At 42.1% G+C, this 20,193-nt stretch overlaps 2 long non-coding RNA genes across 2 annotated transcripts in view; both read right to left on the minus strand.

Moving 5' to 3' along the window:
* LOC311436571 overlaps window positions 1-4,463 on the minus strand; it is a 137,398-nt gene extending 132,935 nt beyond the window's left edge. The window contains exons 1-2 of the long non-coding RNA XR_014692946.1: window positions 4,215-4,463; window positions 2,647-3,161 (exon numbers count right to left, since the gene is read on the minus strand). This is a non-coding gene — a long non-coding RNA (uncharacterized lncRNA). The remainder of the gene's footprint in view (window positions 1-2,646; window positions 3,162-4,214) is intronic.
* A 10,754-nt stretch (window positions 4,464-15,217) lies between these two features.
* On the minus strand, window positions 15,218-17,517 carry LOC311436629. The gene is made up of 2 exons (XR_014692978.1): window positions 17,288-17,517; window positions 15,218-15,907 (listed from the first exon to the last, which is right to left on the minus strand). It is a non-coding gene; the product is annotated as an uncharacterized lncRNA (long non-coding RNA).
* Window positions 17,518-20,193: the final 2,676 nt, after the last annotated feature.

The following is a 20,193-nucleotide window of genomic DNA, read 5'->3' on the forward strand; positions in this document are numbered from 1 at the left end:
CTGCAGTAAGGGCTAAGGAGCTCCAAGTCCACAGTACTGCTGCCCGGCCATGCTACCATGTGCCCTGGGTGGGAGCGAGAGCAGGCCCACCAAATAGCTACAAATTATGCATAATTTGTCACACAACTACTTCTGTAAAGCAAGAAAAATCTCCACCTACTCTGATTCTAGGGATATGATGAACTTGTGCTTGACATGTTATTTTAAATTGAACTTTGTTCAAGCTAACAGCTTCTTTGGAAAGAGCTTGCATATTTAACCATCTCATATCTATTATTTTTATACAGGTATATAAACCAAGGTTTAGCAGGAGACAGCAATCTTCTAGAAGCCTCTGGCTCTTATCGTAGATGGAGGACTCAAAGAGGAGGAGACCCCGAGGTTTTGTATCACCCATCATCCGTCCACCCACTTTCATCTCCCCACTCTTTTTCTTGCCTCTTCCACAGCAGCAATAGCTGCCAGGGGATGGCCTCCGAGGCTTTAAACCAAATGTACAGACTCACATACAGACCTGTGCAAACAGCAGGATGGGAAAAAAAATGAGATAAGTCCCTTATTTCCACAGAAGCACATGAAGACCCACAGGGTTGTAAAAGTCTGAGGCTCTTGCCAGCATCACTTACAACTCACAGGCAGCTGGCTAGCTGTTATCAGCCTGGTTTCTTTGTGCTGGTGTCTGATGTTTTACCCAGCTGGTGCAAACTAACACATGCCATTTGAACAGGGGAGGCTGAAAAGTCAGCCCTTGGAGCTGATGAAAAGCAAATCACCGAGTCAGTTTACTACCAACGAGCTCTATTAAGTGACTGCAAGGCAGTTCATAGCCCTGGAGTAGTCAGTATCCCTCACTAATCTAATGGTAGTATTGACAAGGATCATTTACACAGCTTTCCTTAAAGGTTACGACTATTTGTCAGGGATGCTCTGTGCACCAGACACGCACACCTTTCCCTTTCAGACCACAGGCTCGTTCATCCTCATGGCAGAGCTGTGGTCCTGGGTGGCACCACCTCCTCTCCACACAAGGTCAATCTGCTGGGCATCCACATCACCTAAACATCTGCTAGGCATTAATAGGAGACAGCACAAATCTGCCCTAAGGGCTGAAGGAGTGCAGCGGAATTGGTTGTTTGACAGCAGCACCGTGCCACCAGCTACCATTGAAACAGCACAAAGCCTGCCCAACTGCTTCTGGTGGTCAGTGGATGTATTCCCCTAATGCTCTAGCCATAGCACAGAGTTGTAGTTTTATGTCCTTGATAATTAAATATAACTACAGCTTCTTCTATGTAAAAAAAAAAAAAAAAAAAAAAAAGAGAGAGAGAGAGAGAGAGAAAAAGAAAAAAATCACTAGTCCCTCAGGCATTATGTCTGAGCTTTAATAAGCAAGAACTAGCCTCAGGATTTTAAATGCGTGGATCTTTCCAGCTAAAATGCCTGCTTTTCAGTCCCATTCTTTCTGTTTTTTGATGATGATCTGAATTGCCTAAACATCACTGCCTCTAATTAGAGGGAATCTCATCCCTTCAACATCCAGTACTGTCCACAAAATGGAGGAAAACCACAGCAACAAAACTCTCCTGATGCAGATGAGATGAAAGACAAGAGGAGCTAATGCAGACAATGGGCACTTTACATACTGTCTGTACTTACAGCATAAATAGATAAATCACAGAAACTCTATTTGAGGCATAGATTGATCTTGGTCTTTAAAAATAGCACAAACCGCTAAGAAAATAAATAAATAAAGCTGTTGATATTGTACTTAACTTCCTGCCTCACTTCACAGATACAACTGGAAGCTCCAGTGTGGTGGGGGCCCATTCTAGAGGCAGGCTCACTGCACAGGAAGATCAAAGGATCAGAGCAGTCCTTCAGATGTAATCCCCAGCAAAGAGGGATGAGATTAGAAAAGAGGCAATGAGGGAAGGGCTCACACCTCTGCCCCTCTCCAGTCCCTCTCAATTTCTCCAGGCTTTCCAGTGGACAGATGATTTGAGCAACTGAGAGAAAGAGGCCAGACTTACCCCATGCTTGGAGGTGTTTGCTGGAGGACCTCTAAAGCCACTGTCTAACAGAACTTGCTCACCACTTCCCCTAAGCAGCTTTCATGCACCTGCTCCTACTCAGCCCTGGGATCTCTCCTTGCTTCTGCAGCTCCAGGTCAACAGGTAACTTCCTTGTGGAGCTACCTGAGGTCCGTGGAGCTCGGTGTCCCCATCCAGTGGTCAAGTAAATGATATTAATGGGCAACTCTAGGGCCTTCAAGAATGAACATACTGAAAACCAAAATAGTCATCTGCAGAAAATGTGTGGTAAAAGAAAAATAATAATTATTATAATTAAAGGTAGCAACTGCAGTAGACAAAAGGCAAGGAAATCAAAACCAAAGTCCACAATACCACCTAGCAATAATCTCCCTCAAAAATATCTCCCAATTTAAGAAATGTGAATGAAACCCCCCAGTGGAGGCACACACAGTGAAATGAAACCTGGAACCCATTTGCTGTCACTGAGGGTAGGCACACTGCTGGGACAAACCAGAGAGAGGAGGCTGAGACAAGATGGTTTTCACTAAAACACATGGTCTACACATGCATGCAAGAAGGTGACCCAGCCCTTTAACACTGAGAAAGCACTTACCTGAATTCACCTGACTTCCAGGGCTTTCTAACAACTTGTCCAGTGAAAGGCACCAGTTCTCCATCAAAAACTCAGTTCCAGCGTCTCTCAGATTTTAGCACAGAGGAGACCAAACCTGGACAAGCCTAGCAAGAGATTCTCTTGGTCCTGGGGTTTGAAGACATCTCCACTCCAAGATAAATGCAGGTGCTTCTTCCTGACACCTTAGCCTAGGCTTTTCTTCTGGTGTACAGCTCTCTGGTGCCTCTGAGGCATTTCCCTGTTTTCTGCAGTGCTTCCTGGGACACTGTTCAGCTTCTTTCAAAGGATGTCTCTGGAGAAACCGCTACATGATGTGCCATGTTAGTGGCTGGTTTTAACTGGAAAGCTAAACTAAGCATTCAATATTGAGAAGCAAAGTGTTGGCCGTTGTTGAAAAAAATAGCCTGTGTTACTGGAGTTGAAACACCATGAAGAATTACAGTATTATTACTCTTTGTAGCAATGAGACACTGGGGTTAACAAGGAGGTGAAGTCTGTAGAGAGAAGCAATAGCTTTTATTAGGCCAATTGGAATAAGAGAAAAGAAAACAAAAAAAAAAAAAAAAAAAAGAAGAGAAAAGATGGGTTTCCTCACCTCTCTGACCAAAAAAAAAAAAAAAAAAGAGCAAAATCAAGCTGAATCTGGGTCAGTCTTAGTTCAATCTAATTATATCTGTTGATTTGTCCACTTGAGAGAAAAGCATAGTTAGTACCTGCTGAGAGACAGAAGGACCTGAAACACGGGCACCTCAACCAGCAGGTGACACACCACAAAAGCTGTCTCTACCTCCAGCCCTCTGACTTTCTGACTTTCCGTATCCGTTAGACTTCCGAGCTGTTCTTGTGAAGAGTTTTGTGTGCTGACAAGAGCTAAAAGCAGAGGACCTGAGAGCATTTTTCAAGCTAAAATCCTTTCCTGTTAGGCCAGACAAATTCTACAACATCAGTACTAAAATATCTGAAGAGTGTCCTATTGGCTGGAGACAGCAAATTTCTATGAGCAGAGAACCACCCCTGCCTGCCCTGGGGCTGTACGAAGTGGTAACCCCTGCTCACAGAGGGCTCTGAACCTCTCCATATCTTCTGCACAGCCTCAGGGGGCACACCAGGTCCTGAAAACATCCTGCTTGTACCAGGGACCAGCAGTCTGTGGTGGCTCTTTCCCAACATGTGCAGAAAGGTTAATATTTTCTCATTGTTTCTCTTTTTTCTCTTTCTTATCGCAAGCAGCCTGCAAGATCACACCAAGGAGACAGACACATCCCCACAGAAAGCTATGGAAATCCACTCAGGTCGTGATACTGTAATGGGAAGCAGTCATTGCCAAGCCTGCTCCCATTGAGCACTATATGAGAATAGCCACCAAGTTCAATAGAGCAGGACCACACAATTAAAGGAGAAAAGATTACCTCTCTTTTCCATTTCCTTCTGCTAACACAGAAAAAGATTAAAAAAAAAAAAAAAAAAAAAAAAAAAAAAAAAAAAAAACACTTTTCCCTATTCCCTGTATTTGCATAACTCTATACTCCAATGATCAAAGCACAGACCTGTGAGCCAAGAGATTTGGGACCAGACCTTCACCCCAATCACACAGCTAATCAAACCTTCATGGTCCAGCCCTGGATTCCCAACAAAAGAAGAGGTCTTCTGCTACCACAACCTGAAGCAGCTGCTGCAGTGGTATTCCCACTTCCCTCCACAGGGAAAGAGCTGAAGATAGGGCACCCGACCTGCCCTTCCCTGGCAGCAAAGTCTCTACTCCGTAGGAGCAGTTCAGGAGCTTTAGGATGCCAGATCCAGGGCTGGGAACTGCCCGCGTTCCCTTTAAGTACTGGAAGCAGGAGCTGAGCAGAGCTGAGAACCCAGCCATTGGCCTCCTGTCACGTTATCAGCCCACACACCCTCTTCCTCCTCTGTAAAAAGAGGGTACTTGAGCACTTACCTCACGGGGTGTTTGGGCTGTTAGCTTCAGGAACACAAACACATCCACATCCCTCTCCAAATATTCTCCACTTAATCTACTAGCACGTTTATAAATTATTGCACAATAGCGCTGGCAGGACTGCCAAGTCAAACTCTCCAAAGATAGGAAACGCAGAATTAAGGCTGGTCAGTCACATGCTATTTCAGTTCAAATACAATCAGTACCTCAGTTGGTGTACCTGGAAGGAGCCGGGCTATGCACTGAATTCAGATGTTGTCTGTGGCAGGCTTCCCACATTTGCTGTAGAAACAGCGAGGGGAACAATGTGGGAGATTGCAGGAAGAGGAAGAATACTTTCAGTTCTTAAAAAGAAATGTCATTTAGAGATATGAGTCTCTCTGAGCGTGTGCCAAGGGGACCCGTTCAGATACCAGACTATGTCCTGAGACCCAGCCACATGAGAATGGCTACTCAACCATGGCCTGTTCCTAACATTGTGCCCAGCAGACAGGGCTAGACCTTCTCAGCAGTGGCTGTGGGTGTGGGTGAGGATGCCAGAACTTAATGCTATGCTCTGTGAAAAACCCAGGTCTCAGTGCCTCGGAAAGGACAACAAAGACCAGAAGATATTTTCAGCAAGCCTGTCTTTATTTCCTCAGTTGAAAAATGTGAATAATAAGATTGCCCAAACTCCCGGGGAAGTTTCCCAAATTAGTGCCCATAAGATTTTTGGTAACATCAGAAAAATATCCAAACACCAAAAAAAAAAAAAAAACCTTCACTGAGTGAAACTAGAGCACTGTGGAAACTGTAACAGGCAGTCCAGCAACCCAGCCTGGAAAGCCAGAGCACCGAGCTCTGGAGCTGGGATTTCTCCCCTGCCACGGGCCCCACATGGGTGAGCGCGCTCCAGGCAGCGGAGCCATGTCCAGGCTGCACTTGGTCCAAAAGAAGGAGCAAGGAAGAACGCTAGTCTGGCCCTTTGATGACAGCACTGACAGAGCTGCACAAGCAGATTTTAATAATAGTGTGTTCCTAACTCCCAGATGCCTGACATTGCAACCCCCACCTTCTTGAGCCTTAGGAATTTTTTTGGCCGTGACATACACTAAGAACCACCAAGCTCAGAGCTCAAGACCAAAGTGCCTAAACCTGTCCATTCATTGTCTGCAAAGTACTGTGAAGATTAAAAATATGCGAGGGTATTATTTTGGCAAACAGTGGGATCCAAAATGCAACTCTACTTTTTCGTAGTTCATGTTGAAGCTGTTAAAATTCTCTGAATATTAAATGTCCAGCCCCACTTTCAGGGTTGACTTAAATGCGGTTTCCAAAAAATGTGCTGAATATTATTCATTTCTCAGAGAATCAAAAAGCTGGAGGCCCTTTGATGGGGTTGCTTGCATTTTTAAACCACATACACACACACTACTTAGAAGAATTTGGCAAGTTTGGTTATATACGTCGGTATCTCAGACAAAAATGCAGGATATGAACCCAAAATTCTTGTTGTTTATAATTGTTATTTATTATATTTTTCATGTCTTTGACCTGAATCTCTCATACACTACACGGCACTATACCATTGGCTGAAGGAAGGTGAAAATGAACCACAAAATCTCCAATATGCAAAAACTGCAAAGAATTGATGTCTGCTACCTTAAATTTCCAAATTCAATTTCCATTAAACAAACAAGGAAGTAACTTTTTTCCAGTGCTAAATATAGATCTTATCTTGCCTCTAGATGCCTTCTTGAGGAATGTTTATGCCCCAGTTTAACACCCAAGTCGGTTAAAGTGGACTGAACTTGCAGGAGCTGATGTCAAATAAACTCTGAGTGAATCAGAACAATTGCTTATGGAAACATATACTTGAGGAAGGCAGATAAATTAGAACATAAGTCATGATACAGGTTTATGTGTCGGTGTATTTATTTAATGTTCAGGTGACTGCCAGCCTTCCCAGCACCAAAGCTGGGCTGCTTGTGGCCACAGATCACCACATCTGTGACAGAGAACTTCACACATTATGCAACTCCCAGTGCAGGTTTTACACCAGCTCAGCTCTGATTTGACTCTACAGGTCAACTGGAAGTCAAGCATCCAAAAATACAATGAATGCATAATGGTGCAGTGCCTAACACTATAGCACACAAATGCCTTAGAGCAAGTGGAGAATTTGGCACTAACTAATAATTGGGCTTATGCAGGTAGGTGTAGGCAGACCTGGACTCCTCTGGCTGTGCTCCTCACTGGCTGGATGCAGGCCAGTTGTGGTTCGGAGGCTGTTTAGCTGTGTTAGCACTGTGTTGTGCCTCAGTAAAAGCACCTGCCTTTCAGCTGGGTGTTTTGATTGAAGTACAGCAATGCACTAATATCACATACATCACTGGATCAGTGCTGGATCTCATCTGGCCAGCTCAGACCACAGGCAGGATGGAAATCTCTGTCCACACTTTTCATAGACATCCTCCAGCTTGCACACTGAATAGGGAGCCACCTAAATTATCTCTGACAAGTCAAGGAAAGATGAGAAGTTAAACCTCTTAAGAGAGCTAGGTGATGCCGTGCCAATGGACATTATTTCCTTCTCCTTGACCATGAATGCTCTTTTGGCATTCAACACCTAAGACAGGCCTTTCCCACAAAACACACAGTGCTCCCTCCTCACCCACTCTGCCTTTTATCCTGTAATCTAGTGATTAAAGACTTCATGTGAGAGGTGGAAGAGCTCTTTTTTTGCCTGAAGGCTTTTAACAACCAGCTTCTAATTTTCAGCAGCAATCTAGCTATGAAGGCGGTGGGTGTTCGGAGGGCTCTCAGTCCCTCCTGTTAAAATTGCTTCACTTTTTTTCAAAACAATTAGGTATCTACTGGGGTAGAGCGAAAGAGAAAGTTACTGCATAGTTAAGTGGTTACACACTCAGCTGAGGGTAGGGGCAGCTGAAGAATGTAAATATTTAGCCAAAGTTGAAAAACCTGAACGAGAGATTTGGAGAACATCTGTCCCAGAATACCCTGAAGTGAAGTAATTAGGCTTTCCTAGGATACAAACACACGTCTGAGTGCCAGCCAGCAGGGAAGGGATTTGGACATGAGTTTTTCGTATTGCAGATAAGTACTTTGGAGTGATGTGCAGGTCTGGCTGGTGAGAGTCTAGGTAAGGCTCCCTGCTCTTGTGCACATGGGGAGACCTTTGGGAGTGTTTCAGGATGGGTTTTGCAGGCTGGAGAGGATGCAGAGCAACTCATTTGCCATTCCAGTGAAGCCCCAGCATGAGTTGGGGCTTGGATCTGCAAAACTTTTGGGACTGACACAGCATGGGAGTCCGAGCTGCTGCTCCCCACCAGGGCTGTTGTCACCCCACAGCCAGCCCCTTGCCCAAATCTCTCCATCAGTGCATGCCCAGAGGTCTGATGCTGCCGTGAATGCATGAATAGGTAATGACAGAGTTCTGCTGCCCAGCAGGGACTGGCCGCAGTGCCTTCCAGGTGCCACCAAGCCAGCTGGGATCCGCTCCCTGCAGCAGACCGAGGAGGCCTATGTGCCTCCCATCTCAGAGACCGACTCCTGTGGCCTCCCAGCCTGGGACACTGTAATCCAGCACCCCCACAAGACATTTTCTGGGGCAGTCTCCAGAAAAAGCAGTGTCGGTACAGTTGGCCTGAGCACTGATACGGGGGTATTTCTCTTACTCTCTCCTGTGCTCTCTCTCTTTTTCCTCAAACCCTCAAATTTTGAACTCTGCTCAGAGTCAGTCTGAACAGCAGTAGAAGACACAGTAGACACCATGAGCAGATCTCTAATCTCTGCCCACTTCTTATCCATCTGACACTTCCAGGAAGAATGAAGGATGCCCTTTTTTTTTTTTAATTCTCTGCCCAGATGTTCTCACATGAGGCTGCATCTCTCTTCTCTTGCAGAAAATGTTAACAGCTTGTTTTGCTTTGTTTTCCTGTAGTTGACCTTTACACTCATTTTAAGGGATAATGTTTTGTCATACAATAGATTATGTCATATTCTTCATTTTCAGTAGCATCTCCTACTCAGGTCTATGGGGTCACTCCTTGTGGAGGCTGTTTGGAGGCTTTGAGTGCTTGGTGCTTCTCCTGCCACTTCACAAGTTTTCATTTTAAGGCACATGTTTCCAGGGACATGAACAATTTGCTGGGGAACAAAAGAAACAGCGAGAAACAAAGCACTTGGCATTGACCCAGCCCTTCATTCATAATAAACCTTTTTAAAAAAGCAGCGATGACTCAGCACGGGCATAATTCACAAACCAGAAGGGCCTGCTTCCCTGCCTCACAACTGCATTGGTAGGCACTTAATCACTGCAAATAACATAGTGGATATTTTATTTTTGAAAACATATGCTATGTTATATTCATCTTCTGAAATTGCTGTAACACATGGCCTCTCATCTAAAATAGCCCTGTCAGATATAATTGGCAAAAGTCATCAGATGAGGCTCACGTCATATAATTAGATATATTATATTAGGCTGAACTGGTTGCTTTAATAGTAATGCCACAATGTACGCTAACAAGACGTTTTAAAATACAAATGACTTCCAGACCTTCTCGAGGCATTAACTCCGATTCTCTGTCATTTATTTATGGTAGTGAGCTATTAAAAATATGCTGGGTAACTTGTTTGGGCCCTTTTTAAGCCTCACCGTCCCAAACACACCTGCCAGTGCCGCTCTCTGCACCCACTCTGCACGACCCAGCCCCCTCCTCATGCACCTCTGCATGCGTGGAATGAGGGGGACAGAGCCAGGGGACACAGGCCTTGGTCCAAAGGCCAGAAGAAGACTAAATTTTCCATTCAGGAGACACCATAATGAAAAAGGGCAATGGCCTGGTGATGACTCACTACTTCCTGATGATATTCAGGTTTCTGAATAACAGAATGGGTGTGGGTGTCTGTTGTGTGTGTGTGTTTTAAGTTAACGATCTAAAAAACGCCCCTCTGCTCACCCTGGGATCTTGCTGTTTTCTTATAAGTATCATGTTAGATACGATTTTATGATCTCTTACTTGCCTCAGTTTCTTTAGCAATTGTGTCGTAATATCAATACTTGGAACTGAATTTAACTACTGAAAGGCAAAATATCAGTATCTATTTCCAGGATTACACATTGCTGGGCTGTCTCCGCACACAGGACTTTTAGCACTATCAGCCATCTATCTACTTTGGACTCCATTTTACAAGTGCAAAGGTATTATTACTCTCCTGGTTCATTCCCCAGGAAAGAGGTGCCTGTTCTCAAGGGTAATTATTAGAGTAAACAATCACACCCCTAACTGACCTAGTTAAACTGCTAGAAAAGCCAGGGGTAATTTCTAATGCAAATCAGTGCACCTGCATACACACTGGCTCTGCTTTCTGGTGTTACACTGAAGGTGTAGGTCCAAGGCTCTGGCTTGGGGACAAACCTGATGCCTATATTCTGCTGAGGCTGTCTACAGGACACTGCTGGGACTCATCTATAGATACTGCACATGACAAGTTTGGGGGAGAATCCTAAGTTTTGTAAGTCTCCGTTGAAGCTGAATGTATTGCCAAAGTCTGTTTATCACGTCTTGACAACTAGACCCATACTCATACTGCATCATCACCGTCTGCAGCTTGTAATCACGTAAGCAATAATATCATATAGGGTCAGAAACTTTATGTAATGTTGCCTGGCTTCAGAGGGAAAATATGTTATTCTAAAGTCAAGCTTCCTCCCTAAGAAGTCACAAATTCCTTTTTAATACAGCCTGACTCCCTCCTTAATGCAAATAAATCTGATTCATGTGACGGTTGTAAGAATGACACAAAATTCTGGTGGGTCAGTCCCACCAGAAACTCCAACTCATCAGCTTTTGTTAAACCGTTAAGCAAATCTGCAATTCCAAACTGAAAAATTGGACATAGAAATACAAAACTGGAAGGTCCAACAGTGGAAGGTGAGCTCTGCTGTACCAGTCAGCCCCCTGACTGTGGCAGCTGCAGTCAATGCTCATGGGGGTAATGCATGGAGGGCCCTGCTCCATCCATGTGAGACTTGCACACCTCACTGATGGGCAAAGCTTGTTTGCTACAGAGAGACGAAGCTTCCCTTTTCCATTTAATACCTTTGAGACCATTTATATTCTTTATCTTCACATCACTCGGTAACAATGAATTCCACATAATTATACAGTGCGAGAAAGAAAATTTTCTTGTGTTTATATACATTTCACTCTTATTTAATAATTTCTCCAGGTGCCTCTGAATCTGTTGGACTAAGAAAATAGCATACAATCTGCATAATTTTCTTTCTTATACCTCTAAAATCTTATAAACATTTGCAATATTCCTATCATGATAATTTATCTCTTCCAAACCAAAGAGTACTAATCTACTGCGGTTGTCTTATAGCTCTTATCTTTTTACCTGTTGCCAATTCTGGTGTATCATTTCTTGAACAGGACCAACTGGAACTACTTCCATTACATGGGGTGGGTACACAAATTTATAGAGTTGCATTATTATATTCCTCTATCCTTTCCCCAGTTATTTGTAAAGTGCTACTTACCTTTATAATCTTTCTGATCACTAATGGAAGATTTCTCTGAAAATTATCTCCATTGTCTCCAAGAAATTTTGTCTGAACGGTAATAACTAAAATAGAGCTCCTCATTATTCACTTATAATTAAGGCTATTTTATTTAACTTCTAGTTACCTCTGTCCTAAACAACTGTGTGTGATCTGGAAAACTTGTCACCTTTACTTTCTTGATTATTTAGGATTGTATTTAGCACAAGCCCTAGCATAAGCTGCACGAAAATTAAATAAATGGTCATTTCAAAAATGGTCCTTTCCAGGACACTGAAATGTTTCATAGTTGCATCCTTCAATGACAATCAGCTTTGTGATTTTCCAAAATTTTATTTAGTGTTTGTGAAATTTAACCAATCCAAACCTTTGTAGTTGCAGTTTGGCATTAAGCTGTGTCTAGCACAGAGCCCCATTGCTCTGCGGTGCATGGAGTTGAGTAGCCTGACGCTTTCCAACAGGCAGCCAGCTCCCTGATGAGCATGGGGACTTTGTTTTACGACTTCTCACTGCAAGGCTTTGCTGTTTCACGCCGTTTCTGTTGTAAGCCAAGTCAAACTGTGTGGTTCTCACTCTGGGGCATAGTCTAACACAAAAAACTAAAGTGAAACTAAAAGGGTACAAAGCCATGTAAAACAAAAACCACAAAAAAAAAGTTTTCATAGTCCCATGCAAACAGAAACCTCTTAATTCTCACATATTATGAGACATCTTACTCACCTAATTAACCCCCCGCTCTTTCCTGGAGCAACCTGCCTGTGTGGAAAAAAAAAAAAAAAAAAAAAAAAAAAAAAAAAGCTAACCTGACACCTTCTAATATAAGGAAACGAAGTCTTTCACATACGTAAGTTTGAAACTAGCATTCCTTCCTGAATTTAAGAGGAATTGTTTCATTTTCCAGTAACATGAATGAACGGGAATCATGACAGAAGTCCATGACCCCGTGACAAGGCAGTTCTGGTCCCTTTTAGCCTTGGCTGTGATCAGCAGCTCCCTCACCACCAGGCATGGAGCCTTGCCCTAAGTGCAGAATAACCCAGGATCCCAGCCAGCATCAGACGAAGAATTAACTGTTCCCTCACCCCTTCCCCAGCCTTCACATTCCCCCTCAGCTCTGCTATGGGATTAAACTTAAACTTGTGACTTCTTCTAACGTGAAGGCAGGTGCCACAAATGCATCTCCATCCATGCTAAGTGCAGGGTAGCACATATTATATATTTACTTTTTGATTATGAGGGACTGAAGGCATTTCTGGCAAGCTCACAGCTCAGCAGCTATGGGAGGGGCACTGAAACGTAATGGGGCCACAAGACGCTGCAACCCGTGGTTGTGCTGAGCCTCTGGACTAGTGTTGGTACCAGCTGGTGAGGTTTCTTCTGTGTTTTAAAATCAAAGCTTAATATTAAGTTTATATGCAAGGGGTTGTAGGATGTGGTTCATAGCAGTAAAAACAAGTTACAGCTGAATCACTGTGAAAGGTAACTCATTTATTCCCAGACTACTGGGACTTCCCACATCAGTCAGCATTATTCCCTCTTCATGAAGAGTGTGACATTCTGACCCTGCTGAAATGAAGGCAAAACCTCCCTGTGGTTTCAGCGAGAGCAGATTTCACCTTGCCCAGATCTGGGCAAGAGTCAGTGTTAGTCCTCAAATTAAAATTCAGGAGTTCCTGGCTTTCCTTTAAAGCACACTTTATTACCCTGCTCCTCTTCCCACAGCCATCCATCGGCTCTGGACGCTGCACATCCTGTAAGTGCTCCTTAAAGGCTGCTTTTTTTGGAAGCAAACTTCTGCCTACTCATCCAGCCTCCCCACTTGGAGGATTTGAGCACCTTTAGCAGGTTTCTGTCCAACTTTGGCAGTCTCTGTTGGAAGCAACACAAGAATTATTCATCTGCCAAGGAGACATTAATCACTTTTGCTGCTGCCTCTGCTAATGGGCGATGGCAGAAATTCAAGCAGTTGGCTCCCGTGGCAGCAGACCACGTGCCTGCTCCACATCTCCTCCACTGCCCTTCCTTCACCACCTCCCTCTCCTTCCCTCCACTTGCAACTAACCCCAGCCGATCGATACGCTTGCTTTTCCCTCTCCCCTTCCCCCCAACAAGGATTTGCAGTAATCAATGCATTCATCTCTGGCTTCACAGTGATGGGACCCTTCCCAAACAGAGGGGAGGGTAGCGGGGGGGACTACTCACCACTGTCTCACTTATTCCCAGTCCCTTTCAGAGAAAGGGAACTTATCAACCAAATCAAGCTGCAGCAGAGACCATATTTCTAACTGCAACTCAGCTTGCAAAAGAGATGAAGTGCACTTGTTTGTGAGTTCAGGTGCAAGACTAGGGAGACCCAGATGTTTTAGGAAGAATGTTATATCTCTTTTTCAGAAAATGCTTTATCACCATAACCAAACGGGTCTCTGCTTTATGTCAGTGCTTTCTGACTGGTACATTGCATACCTCTGTTAGGTATGGATTTCTTTTTTTTTTTCCTAAGGAATCTACAAGAGTATCTGGAAAAATTCCAGCTAAAAGGATCCATACTTCAGTATGAAAATTTATAGGGATGTATAAAATGAAAGTGTTTGGAAAGCCTTTATACATGTGTTATGTACACAAAACAAGGTAACCACATTGTGTACTTAGAATTCAAAAACTGTAATGTACTAGAACAGATGTTGCCTGTGCCATCTTAATTAATTTTTTTTGTGTGTTTCACACAACTGCTAGTTCTATAATCACATTTTTTTTTTATTAAAAAAAAAAAAAAAAAAAAAAAAAAGCTGCTGCTTTAAAATTATACAAAGTTAACCAACTCTGAAGCTGAATTAAAGGTGTGCGAGGATGCTGGCTATCACTTACAGGATAATTTGTGATTTTTGTTGACAAAGTCAGTACATAGCAAATATTTAATGAAACTGGATTTGTGGAAATTTGGCTTTCACTAAATAGAGAGAAGGACTGACAGAGTTCAGGCTACCCCATCTTAGTAGAGATGAAATCAACTTCTTAGGTTACTTGCTGACTAGACCAAGGAACGTGATGTTAATGAAAATGGGGAAATTGAAAAAGGAGGAATAGAAGTATATTTTCAGCACAAGATAAAAATATTTGGAATAAAATTAATCACATCACTATGAGACCTGGAAGGGAGGAATTCTCCAATGGCCTCAGCACCAGTGGTCTGAGCATGGGTTTCCATATTCTAAACATATTGTATCAGCACAAAAAGAAGTCTGCATTACACCTCAGTCTGCCACAGAAAAACTGATCACGGAATAGAAATTAGCTGTTGCTTAGGTCATTTAGCAGATGTAATTATGTGCAAACAGAATTATATGCTTGGCACTGTGGAAGATCCAAGTTCATGAAGCTAAGAATGGTTATGCACAAAATCAACCTGGAAGGGTAAATTTAGAAATAAAAATATCAATAATAGCTGGAAAGCGCTTAAGAAAATTTCTGCTGAAAAAGACCACAATAAACAATGTTTTTATGTATAAATAGTGAACTATACTATAAACACTGTATACTAGCATATTAAACAAAAAAAAAAAAAAAAAAAAAAAAAAAAGTGGGATTGAGATGACAATCTGTTTAAAAAAGGAGATAAAAACTACCATAAGAACATGGACAATAAACTAAAAAACTGTAAGCTGAGACTAGTGAATAAGTATCAGCTAACACTTTAGAAGTGGAGATAGGTCACCAGCAACAGAAGAAATACTCAAGAAGAAGTTAGATCTAGGTACATAAGGTTAAACATATGGAAATGAACTAGTCCAGGTAACTTGTAGTCTCAATGTGTTAAGAGCTGTTGAAGGCCATCGTACCTTTAATGTTGTTTTTTCAGTAAAGCAGTAGTTAAGTTCCTGTTCCCTAGCAGAGGAGGGATGCTATCCCAATGACTGGAAGTGTAAATGGCCCAGCCTGCTGCTCTGACAGAAATGCCAGGAGGACAGCAGAAGAGCAGATGAAATATCTGAATAATACAGAGTTTAAGACGAGTAATAAAAGTGACAGCAAACAACAGGTTTATCAAAAGCAGATCACATCAAACAATACTGATTATTTATTAAAATAGATTAGTTTAGCTGATAAAGGCAGCAGCACTGAAATAATGATCTTGAATTTTTCTACAACTTTCAACTTTGAGTCACATAAGAAATGGGAGTGAAACCAAACCCAGCTTCACACTCTTTAAGTAAGAAAGTTAGTTCTTCGATAGGTTTTAAAAGATAAGCGGAAACAAAGAGGCAGCAATATTTCTAGAAAATATCCTCTAGGGCTAGGTCATAGCTCTATGCTACTTAATATTTTAGCAAAATGAGGGGAAAAAAAAAAAAAAAGTAAAAAAGTAAAATAATTTCAGAGAAATTACATGGGTTTGGGAAGAATATTGTGAAATAAAGAGGTGAAATAACCATTCCTCTCACTATGCAGATAAGGGTATGCATAAACAAATTTTGAAAGATACTACCAAAGGAAAAAGAAAAATCAATAGGATAAAAATGAGAGAGAACACAAGTTCAGTAAAGACAGATGAGGAGGAGTTTGAAAACATCTTCCCAGGACGAGGACTTCAAATCTTGACAGAAGTGGAAGAGAGCATTCAGTCAGCAATTCACTGCTCTGGGAAATTCTCCTTTTTCCAGGCCAAAGCAGGAGGAGGCATTAAATAGATGAAGGCAAGAGGAAAAAAAACAGTCATTCAGATGGGGTCACTGCAAGAGACACAAAAGAACTGCTTAGAACTAAGTACATATATTTTAAAAATAAATAAAAAATAAAAATAAAATCCACCCCCTCTAAAGGAAAACATTCTGGAGAGAGGTCTGATGCCAGATCCTGCTCTGATGTAGTGGTGCACCAGCAGGGTTCTGGCAGGTGCTGTTTGGAAAACCTAGTGACATTTGTACATGTTCAACACTCCCACAGGGAGACCCTGGCTCTGCAAACTCTCACTTGGCAAACATATTTTGCTTGAAAAATGCAAGACCTTTGGATGGTATAAAGTGGTGCATGATTCGGTAACAGAGAGAAGCATAACAGAGCTAGTGAGCAGCTTTGGGAAGAGGTGCTGGACTAAAGCTTAAAAAAGTCAATTCCTTTTAAAAGAAACATTATCCATCAGAGAGAAAAACAAAAAATAACACAAACTTGTGCCGAGATTGAGCACAGCAGTATTGCTACCATCTGTAGCATACCTTCCCCAACACATTTGAGAAGGGTACAGCAATTCCTTGGACCTCTGGACTATCAAAAAAAAATTCCCATGTACTGGCTGACTAAAGCAACAAGCTTGTGAAAAGTGTCCAGTGGACATGTTATAAAAGATCTTTTAAGAGCTCAAGAAAGGGAAGAGAGCTCTAAAACTGAGTGGCTACAACAGTGGGTGGAAAACAGTTGTTCACAGATGTCCCGAAGGATGGTGTTGGCACGGTTCTCTTAAAACCACATAGCCAAAACGAGAAACCAGAGTTCCCCGCTTCTCTGCAGGTGTTTTTAAAATAAATTTGCACTGATACATTCATCTAGGGGAGGGGGCCGTGCACTCAGGGAGGGCACCGAAAAGTTCACATGTCGGCTGCAGCCCATGTCAACTGAAACAAACCACAACACAGTTCTGTCGTTTCTGAAGGGGCCTGGCAAACCTTGTTGCACCACAAAAACATGGAGCTTATTTTTCAGCTTCAGACGTGCACTTTGCAAATTGAATGCAAACCTCAGGAAGACTCAGCTGCTGCAGACACTCTCTAAAGAATTAGAAAAACACTATAGAGAAAAGACAAGAGCTAGATATCAGATCAAAAACAACCACTGCTGCAGGTCATGCTTAATGAGAGCTGTGATTTCAAGAGCTGCTGCTAATGTTATAACCCTTCAGCCAGGATTTAGGAGCTTTGGCCCTATTTTCAGTTTAAGGAAATCATCTCATAATCTAGAAAAAAAAAAAAAAAAAAAAAAAAAAAAAAAAAAAAAAAAGAGAGATTATATTTAAAGTCATGAAGATGATTAACCCTTAACCACCATAAGAAATCACTGTATAAGGATGAAGAAAGCTTTCTTAGAGAATGAGCAATCTAAGAAAAACAAGGACTTACCAGGAGAGGGACGCTCAGGTTTGTTTCATTAAATAAATAAAACAAAAGAGTCATTTACTAATAATAAGAACCCTTTGTTGTTCTTCTTCCTGTCTAGGTCTGCCATCTGCAATCCAACTCATCTCCTCTCCATATTTCCCCAGCAGCCACCCCATGCAGAGAGCCTGAAGTCAATGTGAAGCCCCACAGAGCAGGTGGGTTAGGTTCTCCAGGCACAGCTCAGGTGCTCCACCAGGCCCACTTGAATGTGATTATTTATCCACTAGCTTTGCTTAAATCTCCACCAAGTCTGTTTTATTTTCAAAATGTTATAATTTTGCCACAACTGGGAAGATTTTTGCAGAGATAAGTCTTAACAAGATGCCTCCTCACATACAGCAGCAAAAAAATACTTTTTTTTATCTTGAGAACAGTTTGGATTGAACTTTGTATCCTGGAAGGCGCTGACGATGACAAGCCAGAAGCATACTACCAGCATAAAAAAGGTTAACTCAACTGGTTATGGTTCAGTTAGCTTCCTTCCAGCCAAAGCAAGCTGGTAGAGTAAGATGACCAATATACTTAGAAACTGAGTGCTACCAAGCCCACCTTGTTTTCATGGATAAACCTGTGCATGCTAAGATAAGAATACTAAACATAAAGCATTCCCAAATTTGCCCTGCTCCTGCCTAAGAAGAGTTCAGGAAACCCAGGTACGCTATCTTCTTATAGCCTTTTTGGCTTTTATACAAGCAGTTGCAATACAAAATCAGAGCCAGTTCCCTGGGGGGGATATTAAGCTTTTTTTTTTTTTTTTTTTTCTTTTACAAAGAGAGAGAGACAGACAGAAAACAGATTGACTGCCGGAATTTATTTAGGTTGACATCAGTGGGTCTTTCTCAGAGGGAAGGATACTTTCTGTGCACTAAATGTTTACCTCCTTTGCAATAGCAGCAAATTAGGTGTTTACCTCTTCAAGCAGCAAAAGGAGCCAATACACCTGTTCCTTCCAGATTGTCCCTGCTTCTTTTTTTGGCAGAAGATACTGTGAAAATGGCTCTGGTGATCTACTGTGGAAGTGTTAGGAGGTTCTCTAAAACAGGTTGAAGCATTTGTTTCCCAGGCTAAATATATATGCATAATATAATTCTCCCTTCTTTGTTGTATTTTATTATATCTGGTATCAATTCCACAGAATATTGAAATGACATTAAATAGAAAAACTGTGTAAATGCATATAAAAAACAATATTCCAAATGAACTTATTAAAACGTTGTGTATTCTGTATGTCAGTACTTATCCTCATGGGCTAAATGACAGCTTTGAGAGAGGCTGTCGATGACTCCATTGCTGCCCAATGGATCACCCACTCCCCAGCTCCCATCCTTGGAGTAGCACCAACAGCATCAGGTGTTAAGAAGATGTGCTGGTACACATATGTGCCTGCTGCGTCGGGATGCAGAGCAGGCAAAAGGGCCTTGAACTTGATAACTGCAACCTGATGTTTGCATTGTACCACCTGCAATAAGCTCCTGGGGGTGATCTGCTTGTTTTCATTGGGTGAGTGCAAAAGCCTGGTTTTGAGCATCAGGGGTCACCAGGCCACAGTGGAGCAGCAAGTGAAATTCATTATACGGAAAATCACAGCTGGATTAAAAAAATATATAATAGTCTGCATGCAAAAAAAGGTGGCTGTGGAACAGTGTTTCTACCCAGAGATGAGAACCTGAGGTTTTAACTCAGGATAATATAAAATATATTGTTTCCTTTATTTTATCAGTCCAAAAATGCCTTAAATATCAGAAACGGTGCTGGGGTGTGCTGGCAACCCAGTGGCTGCAAGCCAGAAAGTCTTCAGAGTAAAGACAGAGACAAAAAAAACAAAGGGTTTATGCAAAGGAGACAGACTGAAAGGTGGATTGAAATTCTCCTTTGACCCAACAGTTGTCATATGCCTCCAAATCCCTTTTATATTCAGAGGGCAAGGGGAAAAGGGCTGCTCATCTTCTAGGCACATCTCCACTTGATGTAGGTAAAGCATTCGTCCTGCAACAGCCAACACCCTGAATGGAGAAATAGCTTAGGCCAGCAAAAAAAAGTTGTTTTGCTGGTACAAATTAAACCAGTTCATGGTACAGATTACATTAGAACAACAACAAAAAGGGCTTTTGATGGCAGGACTGAACTTACAGTAGGGATTTTGCTATTGTAATTATATCATAGCCATGCCAGCAAAACTTTTTAAGTACAGACCAACTCCCTGTGTTTTTATCTTTTCAGTTGAAAAGATTGCACAGAGGCAGAAGTTATGAAATGGGTTGGCAACAGGCATGGGGAACTAGCCCCTTAGAAAGCACAGCATCTTGCAGTGAAGTCTCACAAGGGTGAATTCATAGAGGAGAAGCAGCACTATGTCAGCTCCAGAGGTATGCTGGGGGACGGGATGTTTTCGTCCAAGCAACACATTTGTGTTGTAAAAAAGAAATAAATAAATTTGGATGAAGATTCAGGTTGTTTTATTTCAGAGTGCCTATTTTGAAATGTTTCCAGCTAACGTGTTAATGAAGCTTGAGGGTTTTTAATTGTATGGAAAGGATTTTGCTGCTTACACCGTGATGAAATAGTGTGCACATGTAGATATAATCAAGCCATAATCCTTCAGGAAAATCTCGATGTTTAAGTGCTCTCCATCCTGGATGTGCCAATTCAATAATGTACATGTTTTTTACATATAATGCAATGCAAGACTACGATACTTAAGACATTTAAAGAGTAAAAAAGGGTGGAACGCTTTGGCAACAGCTCTAATCCCTTTGAAGGCCCCGGCATCTGCTGAGTCAGGCCCTCCCTGCCTCCCTCCCTGCCCAAGCTGTAGTTTACAATCAGCCACTGAGTCACAGCAAATTCCTGACTTCCCTATTTCACGA

The sequence above is a fragment of the Aythya ferina genome, assembly GCF_964211825.1.
Source record: "Aythya ferina genome assembly, chromosome: 4".
In the NCBI taxonomy this organism is placed as follows: Eukaryota; Metazoa; Chordata; class Aves; order Anseriformes; family Anatidae; genus Aythya; species Aythya ferina.